The following is a 15,165-nucleotide window of genomic DNA, read 5'->3' as shown; positions in this document are numbered from 1 at the left end:
AAGTGAAAAACAAATGTTGGAGTTTTTCATTACCAAGGTATGTAGAAACAAAAGACAAATATCCAACATTTTAAATAGAAGGCAATATACCCTGTGGACAGACTGTTTTGGGCCTACCTTAGGGGTGATTAAACGTATTAAAAAGCAAGGATAAGACCTGCAAAAAGGGTTTTTTGCTAAGTCGAATTGGCAGTAACAGCTGCAGACAGGCTGTAATGGCAGACCTTAGACATGGTTTAAAGGGCTATTTTACCAGGTGGCTCAATACATACTGCAGGCACAATAGTAGCTTTTAATTTACAAGCCCTATGTATGTGTAGTACCACTTTGCTGGGCAGTTATACGTAAATTAAAGGCACCAATTAGTTGTAAGACAATTTTATCATGTTTATTGGAAAGAGCACAAGCACATTAGCACTGTTTAGCAGAGGTAAAGTGCAGAGATCCCCAATGTCAACAAAAACAAAATTCGGAAAACAAACAGGAGGGCCAAAGGCAAAAGATTTGTGGGGGACCTTGAAGAGAGGAGCAAGTCCAACACCCACCTTTCCAAATGAGTCACAACAACTGTATGAAGAACATTATTCAGGAGTTTTGGTGAATACACTACAGCACCGTTCTCTGGCTCTTCAAGGCAGACAATTCTATGAAAAGTTTATAGAAACCAAACTTTTTAGATATACTGGTAAAATAGAGTCCATAATGTAATTTATGTAGAAATTATATGTCTTCATCATTTAAGTATTATAGCATTCTTCACTGTATTATTGCAGTTTCTAAGCCCTGTATATCATTTGTTTCTACAACCCAATGTATTGGTATTTAGTGTATCAACCTCAAGATGATGAAATGGTGCTTTGGGCCAGCTGGTATTTAAAATCCTTGGATGATGATCACAACAGATGTCAGCATCAAGTTTTGGTGGCCACTTCATAATGTTTTGCTAAGCATATTAGGATATGCGTATATGCCCTTGTTTTGCATTTGTTAATACATTATTTTGAGGCCTGGATAAATCCTACCTCTTTTTGTTAGCAGCAGAAGGTTACTTGGGTGCAAATTAAATATTGATAATGTTTGGCAGCTGCTGTGTCTCCAGTACTGCTACCACAGACTAGAGCTGGCTTATCGGCACTAAAGTATCTTTTTTCCAGTCTTTGCAAGTAATGGTCTCTGCCTGCAGTACGAACATGCCTGGGCCGACAGACTGGGACTAGCTTGCCTGACCTGTATCTAATTATCCAGTCTCTGTCATTACTGGTCTCTGCTCTTGTATACCATGGTGGACCTGCCCAGGTGACAGCCTCAAATCACACAACATATCTACATGATGATATGAGGTGGCCAGGCAGGGAACTGAGGACATGGCATCTCTACAAATAGATTCTACTGCGCCTGTGTGAACAAGTGTGAGACTGGTGACTTTGCTTGTGTGGTACAAACAGATGACTGTGCCTGAGATGATTGCGGTTCTCCACCAGACAGAAGAGGCAACATTGCAAGCTAGCTTGTGCAGAGAATTAGCCACTGGGATTGGCTGCAGAATCATTTTGTTACCATCTGACATGAAGGACCAAAGGGACCAGTGCTACAAAAGTGCTGGTGCCAAAAATGAGTGCTGATAGACCTAATTGCTAACTGCCTGCTAAAAGTAACCAATGATCACATTACATTTCCTTACTCAAATTGTGAAACTTTGGCTAAAATCACAGATTTCCCCCACATTTCAGTAAGGAAAAGTTCTGAATTCCATGGGGATTGAGCACCCAGCTTTCCACTCTTGCAATGATAAAAATAGCACCTCACTTCTGTGTGTGTGTGTTTGTGTGGGGGGGCATTTTTTGTAAGTGGAACCAATCAAAACTTGGATCATGTGAAGTTAATTTGGTGTCAATGCTGTCTTTACATGGTTAGAGTTTAGGTGTGTCCTATGATGTATTAAATCCACTCAAATATGGGAGGCAGTGTTTCAATTATTAGAAGTGTGATCAAGCAGGCTGATATGAGTTTGACAATTGGCTGGAAACTCTTTCCTAGCAGCCTGAACCTAGGCATAAAAGGGGAATAGTCCCTTCTTTTAGTGGGAGGATGAGACGCTCACTTCCACCACACTGTAAAGGTAGTACAGAGCAGAGGGCTTCATTCTCCATTGTCCACAAAAAAGAGATTATAAATGATAAACTTTTCAAGTAAAAACCATCAGGAATAGCCGTTGCTTAACAAAGTCAATCGCTGTATTACTTCAAGGTGACATTTCCTCGAACTTGTATTGTATGTACATTACAATCCCGGCCTATCACCCTATCACTAGGATCAAGGGCAAAGAAGGAAAAGATCATTTTTTGCTAGATGGCTGACATAACTTTTTACTACGAGGTAGGAGTAATTATTTTCCACCAGCAGGAAGAGCACACCTGCATAGAAAGTCACTGCCTCTGGAAGTAAAGACAGTCCGGACAGAGCTATAGAGGCCAGAGTGGAGAACTCCACATTTCATGCCAGTAGGAGGTGAACAATGGGATAGGCATGCTTGCTTCTAGTGTCCCAGGCTCCACCATCATTTGGATTTGCTTCCCCCTGTTTCATTACTCCAGAAGCCTCTAACAGTAACACTGGGACCTCAGGTTCCATGTCCTGCTCTGATCTAGCTGCTCTTCCTACAGCCAATGCTTCACAGGAACCTTAGCAACTAAGGGAGTTATTTTCCCAGACATGGCCATATATGTTCAACCCACTCAACCCTTCAATACATAACAATGGGTGCTTTCAACAAAGTCATATACTGTTGCTTCAGGATCTGAGGTAAATGACTGGAGAAATGGGTACCTTCCATGAGATGCTATCTGAGTAGCATAGAGAACTGTGGGTCTGATATTGAGTTTAGCGATTGGGTTACTCCATCACAAATGTGACAGATATCCCACTCACAAATGTGACAGGTATCTCACCCGCCTAATTACAGGCACATAAAATGAATGCACTTGTAATTAGGGGGACAGGATTTATTTCAATTCAATTTATTTAAGATCACAGAACTCCGCAGAGGTCCGTATAAATCACAAACACAACCAGATACAAATAAAAAGAAGAGTCTTTTGTTTTACAGTTAGGTTGGCTTAATAAAAATATTCCTCACCAAACAAAAATCAAAGAGTTCTAAACCATATCCGAGGAACAAGAACATTTTTCAACAGACAGGATTCATTAGTAGCATCATTTTATACAGTATGAGATATTGTAATATTGGTGCATGGGTGTAAAAGATCTCGAAGCAATTAATTTACAAATCATAAAATACCATCCAATGATAAATAATGAATACGATCGTCCCTGTTTTAAAAGATTTTAACACTCACATCCTAATTTTTTAATGCACCCTAATACAATTGAAGAAAATACTTTAAAAAGTTAAACATTCTATAACAGAACATTTCATTAGGAGGATCATAAACAGATTGATCTCAACCATTTCCGTTGGCAAGCTAACAAAGCTGGACAGATAAATATTACATGATTTACATCCTGGGGATCATTATTACATGTTACAGGACAGGGAAGATCTGTATGATTTCACCAGAAGGGGATTTAAGGGTAACATACCTTGCCTCAATAAAAAAATCCATGCACTTTTCTTGATTAACTTGATTGATTACGTATTTACATAAACAACATATAGTCGTGACTGTCTTGCTTTGTATAATTTCTGTTCTCACTTAGACATCTCTTTACCCATGAGCATTGCCATTGACCTAGCTACTACCATATATTGTACACATTGACCACAGGAACGATATATCAGGCCAAACTTACATGATTGACCAACTGTAGAGGACTTGTGACTTGGTGATATTTTGGATTTAGGATTGGGAGAAACCTGCAACTTGATTGGCACAAGCCACATTGCTGCTGGACTAAAGAAATAGGTTACCCCCACTCTGAGCTTCACTGCAGCACCAAATCCAAATCTGCAAGACCTCACCCAGAAGGTGTACTGCCTTGTGGAGCCCTCATTGAATAAAACCTGCAGCATCACCCTACTGGAGTATTGCGAGCTTCAAAAAAGAGCCTAAGTCCAAAAGTAAAACTCTTTAATAAGGCAAAGGCACCAGAAAAATCAACCTGGTGAAAGGACTTCCCAGGGCACAAAATTTGAGTTTCTCCAACTACGTAATTTACCCCAAAACCAATGGCTTCATCAGTACTACATCCAGCACCTATCTAATGCCATGCAGCCTGTAGGAGAGTAGGGTCTGCTTCCTATGGTTACCCCCACTTTTTGCTGTGATTCTCTGGTTTTTTGACTTTAGTGTGGCTGTGGGCCTGCCAATCAGACCCACAGCCTAGCTGTTCTATCTCTAAATTGATACCATGTACTTTAGTTACATACCAGATTGGTAACTGGGTCACCCTTGTGAGCCCCTGTATAGTGTACCATAGGAACCCAGGGCATAGGTGCACCTTAGGCCTACCAGGGGTGCAGCATGTTTTGTGCCACCCCTGTTTTGCCTTCCAAACTGACACCACAGGTCTGTTCACACAGCCTGGGTAAGGTGGTGTAATCACCCCTTACTTAGAAATACTATACCTATATGTATATATACATATAGACAATGGGCCCGATTCACAGAACTAACTTAAGACACAATCCTAAACTTACTACCATTTTCGTATTCACAGAAGGCACTTACTCATGTTGGTATTCACAGAAGACACTTACTCATGTCGGTATTCACAGAAGTTAGGAGTCGTAACTTTCAGACTCCTAAGTTCCTTCTGTGAATACCGAAAGACCTAAAGTTAGGATTTTTCTCAGTTTAGGAGTAGTAAAGTTAGGACTCCAAACTTTAGGACTCCTAAATGCCTTCTGTGAATACTGAAAGTCTTAAAATTAGGATTTTTCTCAATTTAGTAGTAGTAAATTTAGGACTCCTAACTTTAGGACTCCTAAATGCCTTCTGTGAATACCAAAAGTCTTAAAATTAGGATTTTTCTCAGTTTAGTAGTAGTAAAGTTGAGAAAAATTCAAATTTTAAGACTTTCAGTGTTCACAGAAGGCATTTAGGAGTCCGAAAGTTAGGAGTCCTAACTGTACTACTACTAAACTGAGAAAAATCCAAATTTTAAGACTTTCGGTATTCACAGAAGGCATTTAGGAGTCTGAAAGTTAGGAGTCCTAACTTTACTACTACTAAATTGAGAAAAATCTTAATTTTAAGACTTTCAGTATTCACAGAAGGTATTTAGGAGTTCTAAAGTTAGGAGTCCTAACTGTACTACTACTAAACTGAGAAAAATCCAAATTTTAAGACTTTCGGTATTCAAAGAAGGCATTTAGGAGTCCGAAAGTTAGGAGTCCTAACTTTACTACTACTAAATTAAGAAAAATCCTAATTTTAAGACTTTCGGTATTCACAGAAGGCATTTAGGAGTTCTAAAGTTAGGAGTCCTAACTGTACTACTACCAAACTGAGAAAAATCCTAATTTTAAGACTTTCGGTATTCACAGAAGGCATTTAGGAGTCCTAAAGTTAGGACTCCTAACTTCTGTGAATACTGAAATGAGTAAGTGCCTTCTGTGAATACCAAAATGAGTAAGTGCCTTCTGTGAATACCAAAATGGTAGTAAGTTTAGGATTTTGTCTTAAGTTAGTTCTGTGAATCGGGCCCTTATACACCTATAAGTCACTCCTATGGCAGGCATTAACAATCCTGGAGGCAGAGTGCTTGGTTTTATGTGAGACGGTGCCCTAGCATGAGCTGAGCCCCTCTGCAGCTTTCAGAACCATCTCCTTATAGCTGTTCTATCATATAGCTATACCATATACTCTTAAGTGCATTAGAATCCTCGCAGTTAATGCTAACTTTGGTTTGGTTTATCAAAACATGTTGTGTAAGGTGTCAAACACTTTGGAATACTACCCCCCCCCCCGTCAGCCCTGGCGGTGGGGGTAGCATTCTACCCTTCTAGAGGGAGAAGACATGTAGTTACTGCTTTACCTAAGTTAAACAGAGCTTTAGCATCACAAAATGGATGCTGCTTCCAGAGACACGTGTCTGACCTCCTGTTGCTGAACGAAACTCCGGCAGGGGAGGCCTGGACAATAGGTTTCCTGTTTCCTGTCCAGGGAGGTGCCAGCACCTCCCCAGATAGCCTTTTGTGTATTGGGGCAGGGAGGGCTGCATTCAGTGAATGCTTTTCAGACACTGCCTAGGGCACACAAGGTGCTCCATGCATTCCCGAGTTCAAACCGGTTGCTGGGGCACTCTGCCCCAGCTTTGGTGCGAAACTGGACAAAGGGAAAGGGGTGTAACCACCCCTTGCCAGGTCCACCCATAGGAGGGATCTTAAGGGTAGTCCAGCCGTTAAACTCAGTATAAGTATAGGAGTTGTGTCCCTAGGATTTTAGATTATCCTGGACAAAACTTTGATACAGAAATCCTGGACCTTCGACATTTCATTTCGACTGGAAGACGGAAGACATCTCCCTTATGGCCAAGGAATGACCACCCTGTTCAAACAGGCACCAACAGCAACTTTGCCAGTCTGCATTTTCGAGGCTCCCGCTGGATCCTGAAGAATCTGCGACACAATACATGGACTTCCAGACATCTCTGACCCCGACGCACACCCACAGCAAAGCTGAGACATGTGGCGAACATGAGAGATGTGGGACAGGAACTCCTGGACAGCCTGCATTTTGCTAACTGTATCAACTCCCGAGGTACCCTCGCAGTTGTGCATTGGGGTACGAGAAGCCCCAGCATCGAGCACCATCTGCACCGAAGCACAGGCTCCCACATTCCACAATTGTTCCATGGGCCCCGCTTTTGCATTTGAGCTCGATGCGTCTTCCCGGTTCCTTGCCCGTTGGCTAGTGAGCCCACTGAAGACTTTTCTTTACAACAAACATGATTTCCTGGTTGCTCCAGGCTTGCATCAGCTTCCCTGCAAAGGAGAAATGTCACAGACCTTGCTGGTCTGCAACAGAGCCAATCTTGACATCCTGTGTGGGTTGCGGTTGCTAAGGCTTGTTGGGTCCAATCGGGATACCAACTCTGCAGTCAACTAGATCCTTTGTGGGACAGCTCGAATCCAGTGCCTGGTCATCGTCAATGCCTCCTAGACCTCGTGGCTGAAAAGAAAAACTCAACTTCTTCACCGAAAATCACCCGACATCGCCTGGTTCCTTCCTGGTACCTTCCTGGTCACTGGCTAGTGACCCAGACTCTGTCCCTTCTCCTTTCAGGTTCTTCAGATCTTCGATCCATCCTTGGTTCCATCCGGACACTTTTCCTATGGTCGCCTGCAGCACTTCTTTGGAGCTCTCCATTGAAAACGACGATGAAACCCGACACGAAAAGACACCTTCCCTGGGTGAGGTAACACGAGTGCTCGGGTACTCCCGGGGGTCTTGACTCACGAAGTGTCCTAGTTTAAAAGGGTTCCATCCTAGTCCAACCTGAAGTGTCCTTAAATTGTATTATTGTAACTTCTTTGTTTCCCATAGAAAGACAATGGTAACCCGCGTCTGTGTTTAGACATGCACGCATCTCCCGTGGGCCTCCTCCTTCCTAACCTTTGGTTGTTTAGAGTAGCCCCAGCGATTCCACAGGCCTCAGGCCTGCTTTCTAATTCTCTTGTGGTTCTTATACCACTATTTTAGTATATGGTTTGTGAGGCCCCTAGGGCATAACGTATACTGTGCAACTTATCATATATTAACTCAGTGACTTGTATTGTATTTTTACCTCTGACCTCATAAAGAGTGCAGAGGGGTTGTGTTGCTGAACGAAACTCCGGCAGGGGAGGCCTGGACAATAGGTTTCCTGTTTCCTGTCCAGGGAGGTGCCAGCACCTCCCCAGATAGCCTTTTGTGTATTGGGGCAGGGAGGGCTGCATTCAGTGAATGCTTTTCAGACACTGCCTAGGGCACACAAGGTGCTCCATGCATTCCCGAGTTCAAACCGGTTGCTGGGGCACTCTGCCCCAGCTTTGGTGCGAAACTGGACAAAGGGAAAGGGGTGTAACCACCCCTTGCCAGGTCCACCCATAGGAGGGATCTTAAGGGTAGTCCAGCCGTTAAACTCAGTATAAGTATAGGAGTTGTGTCCCTAGGATTTTAGATTATCCTGGACAAAACTTTGATACAGAAATCCTGGACCTTCGACATTTCATTTCGACTGGAAGACGGAAGACATCTCCCTTATGGCCAAGGAATGACCACCCTGTTCAAACAGGCACCAACAGCAACTTTGCCAGTCTGCATTTTCGAGGCTCCCGCTGGATCCTGAAGAATCTGCGACACAATACATGGACTTCCAGACATCTCTGACCCCGACGCACACCCACAGCAAAGCTGAGACATGTGGCGAACATGAGAGATGTGGGACAGGAACTCCTGGACAGCCTGCATTTTGCTAACTGTATCAACTCCCGAGGTACCCTCGCAGTTGTGCATTGGGGTACGAGAAGCCCCAGCATCGAGCACCATCTGCACCGAAGCACAGGCTCCCACATTCCACAATTGTTCCATGGGCCCCGCTTTTGCATTTGAGCTCGATGCGTCTTCCCGGTTCCTTGCCCGTTGGCTAGTGAGCCCACTGAAGACTTTTCTTTACAACAAACATGATTTCCTGGTTGCTCCAGGCTTGCATCAGCTTCCCTGCAAAGGAGAAATGTCACAGACCTTGCTGGTCTGCAACAGAGCCAATCTTGACATCCTGTGTGGGTTGCGGTTGCTAAGGCTTGTTGGGTCCAATCGGGATACCAACTCTGCAGTCAACTAGATCCTTTGTGGGACAGCTCGAATCCAGTGCCTGGTCATCGTCAATGCCTCCTAGACCTCGTGGCTGAAAAGAAAAACTCAACTTCTTCACCGAAAATCACCCGACATCGCCTGGTTCCTTCCTGGTACCTTCCTGGTCACTGGCTAGTGACCCAGACTCTGTCCCTTCTCCTTTCAGGTTCTTCAGATCTTCGATCCATCCTTGGTTCCATCCGGACACTTTTCCTCTGGTCGCCTGCAGCACTTCTTTGGAGCTCTCCATTGAAAACGACGATGAAACCCGACACGAAAAGACACCTTCCCTGGGTGAGGTAACACGAGTGCTCGGGTACTCCCGGGGGTCTTGACTCACGAAGTGTCCTAGTTTAAAAGGGTTCCATCCTAGTCCAACCTGAAGTGTCCTTAAATTGTATTATTGTAACTTCTTTGTTTCCCATAGAAAGACAATGGTAACCCGCGTCTGTGTTTAGACATGCACGCATCTCCCGTGGGCCTCCTCCTTCCTAACCTTTGGTTGTTTAGAGTAGCCCCAGCGATTCCACAGGCCTCAGGCCTGCTTTCTAATTCTCTTGTGGTTCTTATACCACTATTTTAGTATATGGTTTGTGAGGCCCCTAGGGCATAACGTATACTGTGCAACTTATCATATATTAACTCAGTGACTTGTATTGTATTTTTACCTCTGACCTCATAAAGAGTGCAGAGGGGTTGTGTTTAGAATAAATACATATATATTTGATATATACCTTGTGTGGTGTCCTTTCATTTTGTACTCAAGGGATTATAATTGGTAAAACAACTAGCTTAACACACTATCTGAAGTCTTAGCCTGATGACTGCTGGTCCATGCTACCACTAGGATAGCTTTTTATAAGGTTGACTTTACAACCACCAGCAATAAAGGTCGATTAGACTGGTGCAAGGTGCCCACTAGAACTAGTGGACATCATATGCCAGGCTAACTTCTCACATTGGTGTGCAGCGGATGGGATAAGAGCTTGCATTGTTTTACCAAATAATCTTGAGAATATCATTTGAAAGATCATATCAAGGTACCTGTAGGTACATATGAATCAAGTCTTATATACATAAGTTATACTGAACTTAGCAGTTGTAGGTGGTAAGTGCTTAGCACACCCTGACTACAACTCCTAGAGAGGTTCTGGTAGGAAAGAAGTAGTGTAGGTAGGTGCACACACCACACCACAATAGCCATGTCCTTGGAAGCAGGGCCTAGTGGACCTCTGCTAGAAGACAACCCAAGGTTGCCTTCTAAGTATGACACATTCTCTTTTCAAGAATTGAGAAGCTTGTGTGTGGTCAGAAATTTAAGACAAGGACAGAGTCCAACCTTTAACCACCTGGTAGATATCTTAGTGGAACATGATGTAGAAAATGCATCAGACCCAAGTAGCCAAGGTAGGGCCATCCCTCATCAGAGGAGACTCCTAATGGGGATGACCCAGTGGTCTCTGAAGATGATGAGGATGCTGACCAGGAAGAGGTTGATGAACCTAACCTGGGCAACACAGGACTAACTGGAGGTGGAGAGGGCCTAGGAAGGCCTCCGGCTAACCTACCAGCTAGGCCTAATGGTGGGAATAGATGGCTCAGATCCCTTTCCAGTGGATCTGAGGACTCTGACTCATCAATAGGGTCCAATTCCTCTGCTCAGAGGAGGATGACTTCCCCTCAGAGAAGAGAGCATAAGGCTAGGATGAGAGAAGTCAAGCTGAGGATCAAGAGGCAAGAAGTTGCCCTTGCAAAAGAGACCCTGGCTCTTGAAAGGGAGAAGAAATTGTGTGGGCTGGTGCCACTGGTGGCAGCAACAACCCTATTGGTGGGGAAAGGTCTCATGACCATAGAAACCTGAACAAGATTGTCCCTCCCTATCAGATTGGGGATGCCATTCACAAATGGATAACTGCTATGGAGAGGGCTTGCAAAGTACAGCAGGTACCCCAATGTCAGTGGGCAGCAATCTTGTGGCTCTCCTTTGCAGACAAAGGAAGAGACAAGCTCCTCACTGTTAGAGAAGAGGATACACAACACTATAATGTCCTGAAGAGTGCTCTGATAGATGGGTTTGCCCTAACCACTGAGCAGTACAGGTTGATGTTCAGAGATACCCAAAAGACACAGACTCAGGACTGGGCTTATTTTATAGATTGTGCTACTAAGGCTCTGGAAGGCTGGTTGCTGGGCAGTAAAGTAAGTGACTATACAGGATTGTATAACTTTATTATGTAGAGAACATATTCTTAATAACTGTCAAAACCAGCTATTACATCAACACCTGGTTGACTCTGATTTGAACTCTACCAAGAATTGGGTAAGAAGGCAGACAAATGGGTCAGAACTAGGGTTAAGCAGAAGGTACAGAACCAAGGTGGTGATCAGAAACAGCAAGACCAAAAGGGTGAGGAGAAAGCAAAAGACCAGAAGTCTTCTCAAGGTCCCCAAGAAGCTTCTAATGGTGGGGGTTCCCAACAATCTAAAAAGAAAGAAGGCCCAAAGAAACCATGTAGCAAATTTTGTAAAGTAAATACTCACTGGACCAATGATTGCACTAAGAAGGAGGCAGCTCCAGCCACCATTGCCCCTAAAGCAACTGTTCCCCCTAGTTCAGCTCCAAGTGGTGGTTCTCAACAGAAGGGTGGAGTAGGGTTAACCCTCGGAACTTAGATGGATTCTGGCCTAGTCAGAATACCAACTCAAGCTGTTTTGATCTGTGATGGGGACTTAATTCTGTCCTCTACTGTGAGTCCCAATAACTTGGGCAAGTACAGACAAACTCCTTTAATTAATGACAAAGTGGCTCAGGCCTACAGGGACACATGTGCTAGTGTCACAATGGTGATGCCCAGCTTTGTGGACCCTGGACAGATCATACTAGGTGAAAATTACCTAGTGACCAATGCTAGCAAAGTCACTAGCACTCACAGTATGGCAATTATTAATTTCTCCTGGGGAGGGGTAACTGGCCTCAAGAAGGTTTGTTAGCTCAGACCTCCCTGTAGAATGTTTGCTTGGCAATGACCTGGAGACTTCAGCCTGGTCTGAAGTGGAGTACAGGACCCATGCAGAAATGTTAGTAATCTCAGCACATGTCCTTGCTGTGACTAGGTCACAGGTCAGAAATTGCAACACTGAACAGGCTCTGGATTCTGGAATAATGGACCAGTTGCCTACCCGGAGGAGAAGCAGTAGGGTTAAGGCAGTGCCTTCCCCCCCTGCCTCAGGAAGAGAATCAGCCTTCTGAGGAAGCTGATTGTGAGACCCAGGAAGGAACTGTCCAAGAAGAGCTTGAGCCTGATCAGGTTGAGTTTCTTGGGACAGGGGGACCTTCCAGGGCAGATCTGAGGCAGGCACAGTTGGACTGCCCTTCTCTTGAACCCCTCAGACAGCAAGCTGCTGCTGAGGCTGCAGGGAATGCTAGTGGGACTCATAAAACATATTGGGATGAAGGGCTTCTGTATTCAGAGGCTAGAGACCCCAAGCCTGTAGCTACCAGGAGTTTGGTCATACCTTTGGCATTCAGGGGCTTCCATTTAACACTAGCCCATGATATTCCCCTTGCAGACATCTTGGCCAGAACAAGACATGGGACAGGCTTGTCCCTCGCTTTCACTGGCGTCACATGTCAGACGATACCAAGGAGTTTTGTCGCTCCTGTGTCACCTGCCAAGCCAGTGGCAAATCAGGTGGCACCACAATGGGCCTCCCTTATACCACTACCTGTGGTGGGGGTTTCCTTTGAACGTGTAGGGATTGACATTGTTGGACCAATGGATCCCCAAAAAGCCTCTGGGCACAGATTTATTCTGGTAGTAGTGGATCATGCCACCAGATACCCAGAAGCTATTCCACTTAGGACCACACAGCACCTGTTGTGGCAAGAGCAGTCCTGGGAGTTTTCTCAACAGTGGGTTTTCCTAAGGCGACTGTCTCAGACAGAGGTGCAAACTCTCTGCAATACTATGCAATTGACTTGCAATGTGACTGACTGCAATGTCAGTCACATTGCAGTCAGACTGCAATGTGGAAGGAGTGTGGAGTGAACCCTATCACCCACAATGCAATGGTCTACTTGAGAGATTCAACAAGACCTTAAAGGGCATGATTATGGGTCTCCCTGAAAAGCTCAGGCGGAGATGGGAGATCCTACTTCCCTGCCTTTTGTTTGCTTATAGAGAGGTACCACAGAAGGGAATTGGCTACAGCCCTTTTGAACTTCTGTTTGGACATCCCGTAAGAGGACCCCTTTGTCTAGTGAAGGAGGGATGGGAGTTACCTCTCAAACCTCCCAAACAAGACATTGTGGACTATGTACTTGATTTCTGCTCCAGGATGGCTGAGTACATGAAAAAGGCATCCAAAAACCTTGAGGCTAGTCAGGAATTGCAAAAGGCCTGGCATGACCAAAAGGCTGTGCTGACTGTTTACTAGCCAGGACAGAAAGTGTGTGTGTTGGGGCCTGTGGCCCCAGCAGCTCTCTGAGACAAGTAGAGTGGACCCCACACTATTGTTGAGCAAAAGGGAGAAGTCACCTATTTGGTTGACCTTGGAACTCCCAGGAGCCCCCACAGGGTGGTTCATGTCAACAGACTAAAACCATATGTTGACAGGGCAGACATGGGCTTGCTCATGGCTACTGATGAAGGACAGGAGGAAGAGAGTGACCTTCTCCCAGACCTGCTCTCTCAGAACCCTGATGATGGTTCAGTTGATGGTGTAGCCTTGGCAGGCAGCCTCACTGACCAACAGCAGAAGGACTGCAGGCAAGTTCTGCAGGCCTACAGACATATGTTTTCACTGACTCTAAGTCAGACTACCTGGTGCACTCATGAAGTGGACACTGGGGACAGTCTGCCTGTTAAAAGTAAGATTTACAGGCAACCTGATCATGTCAGGGACGGTTTCAGGACAGAGGTCCAAAAGATGTTGGAATTGGGAGTCATTGAGCCCTCAGAGAGCCCTTGGGCCAGTCCAGTAATCCTTGTGCCTAAACCTCACACCCAAGATGGTAAGAGAGAGATTATGTTTTGCATGGATTACAGAGGTCTCAATGCTGTAACTAGGACAGATGCTAATCCAATACCCAGGGCAGATGAGCTCATTGACAAATTGGCATCTGCCAAGTTCTTGAGCACATTTGACCTGACAGCTGGCTACTGGCAGATCAGACTAGCTGATGATGCAAAGTCAAAGACAGCATTTTCAACCCTTGGTGGACATTATCAATTTGTGGTAATGCCCTTTGGTCTGAGAAAGGCACCTGCCAACATTTCAAAGGTTGGTGAACCAAGTCCTCTCAGGCCTGGATGACTACTGTGCAGCTTATCTAGATGATATTGCTGTCTTTAGCTCCACCTGGGAAGATCACCTGATCCACCTGAAAAATGTTTTGGAGGCCCTGCAAAAGGCAGGCCTAACTATCAAGGCTACCAAGTACCAGATAGGGCAGAGTCAGGTTGTAAATCTGGGCCACCTTGTAGGTGGAGGCCAGGTTCAACCATTGCAGAGCAGGATCCAGACCATAATGGACTGGACTGATCCAACCACCTAGACTCAGGTTAGAGCTTTCTTGGGCCTGACTGGGTTTTACAGGACATTTGTCAAGGGGTATGGTTCCATAGTGACAACCCTTAATGACTTAACTTCCAAGAAAATGCCTAAGAAAGTTCAGTAGACAATCAGCTGTCAAAAGGCATTTGATGGCCTGAAGCAGGCCATATGCACTGCACCTATTCTGCAAAGTCCAGACTACTCCAAATAATTCATTGTTCAAACAGATGCTTCTGAGTTGGGGGTAGGGGCTGTGCTTTCACAACTGAATAAAGATGGCCAAGACCAGCCAGTAGCTTTTATTAACAGAAGGCAGACCCCTAGAGAGAAAAGTTGGTCAGCTATTGAGAGGGAGGCCTTTGCTGTGGTTTGGGCACTGATGAAGCTGAGGCCATACTTGTTTGGTACTCACTTCAAGGTTCAGAAAGACCACAAGCCCCTCTTATGGCTAAACAGGTGAAGGGTGAAAATCCCAAATTGCTCAGGTGGTCCATTTCCCTACAGGGTATGGACTTTACAGCAGAACATAGAGCTGGGAGTAACCATGCCAATGCAGATGGACTCTCCAGATATTTCCACTTAGAACATGAAGACTCAACTGGTCAAGGTTAGTTTAATGTCCCTGCTTTTGGGGGGGGGGGGGTTTAGGAGAGTAGGGTCTGCTTCCTATGGTTACCCCCACTCGTTGCTGTGATTCTCTGGTTTTTCGACTTTCGTGTGGCTGTGACCCTGCCAATCAGACCCACAGCCCAGCTGTTCTCTCTCTAAATTGATACCATGTACTTAGGTACATACCAGATTGGTTACTAGG

The sequence above is a fragment of the Lissotriton helveticus genome, chromosome 2_1 (assembly GCF_964261635.1).
Source record: "Lissotriton helveticus chromosome 2_1, aLisHel1.1, whole genome shotgun sequence".
In the NCBI taxonomy this organism is placed as follows: domain Eukaryota; kingdom Metazoa; phylum Chordata; class Amphibia; order Caudata; family Salamandridae; genus Lissotriton; species Lissotriton helveticus.
The sequence above is the reverse complement of the archived record's forward strand: the minus strand, read 5'-3'. Positions refer to the sequence as shown.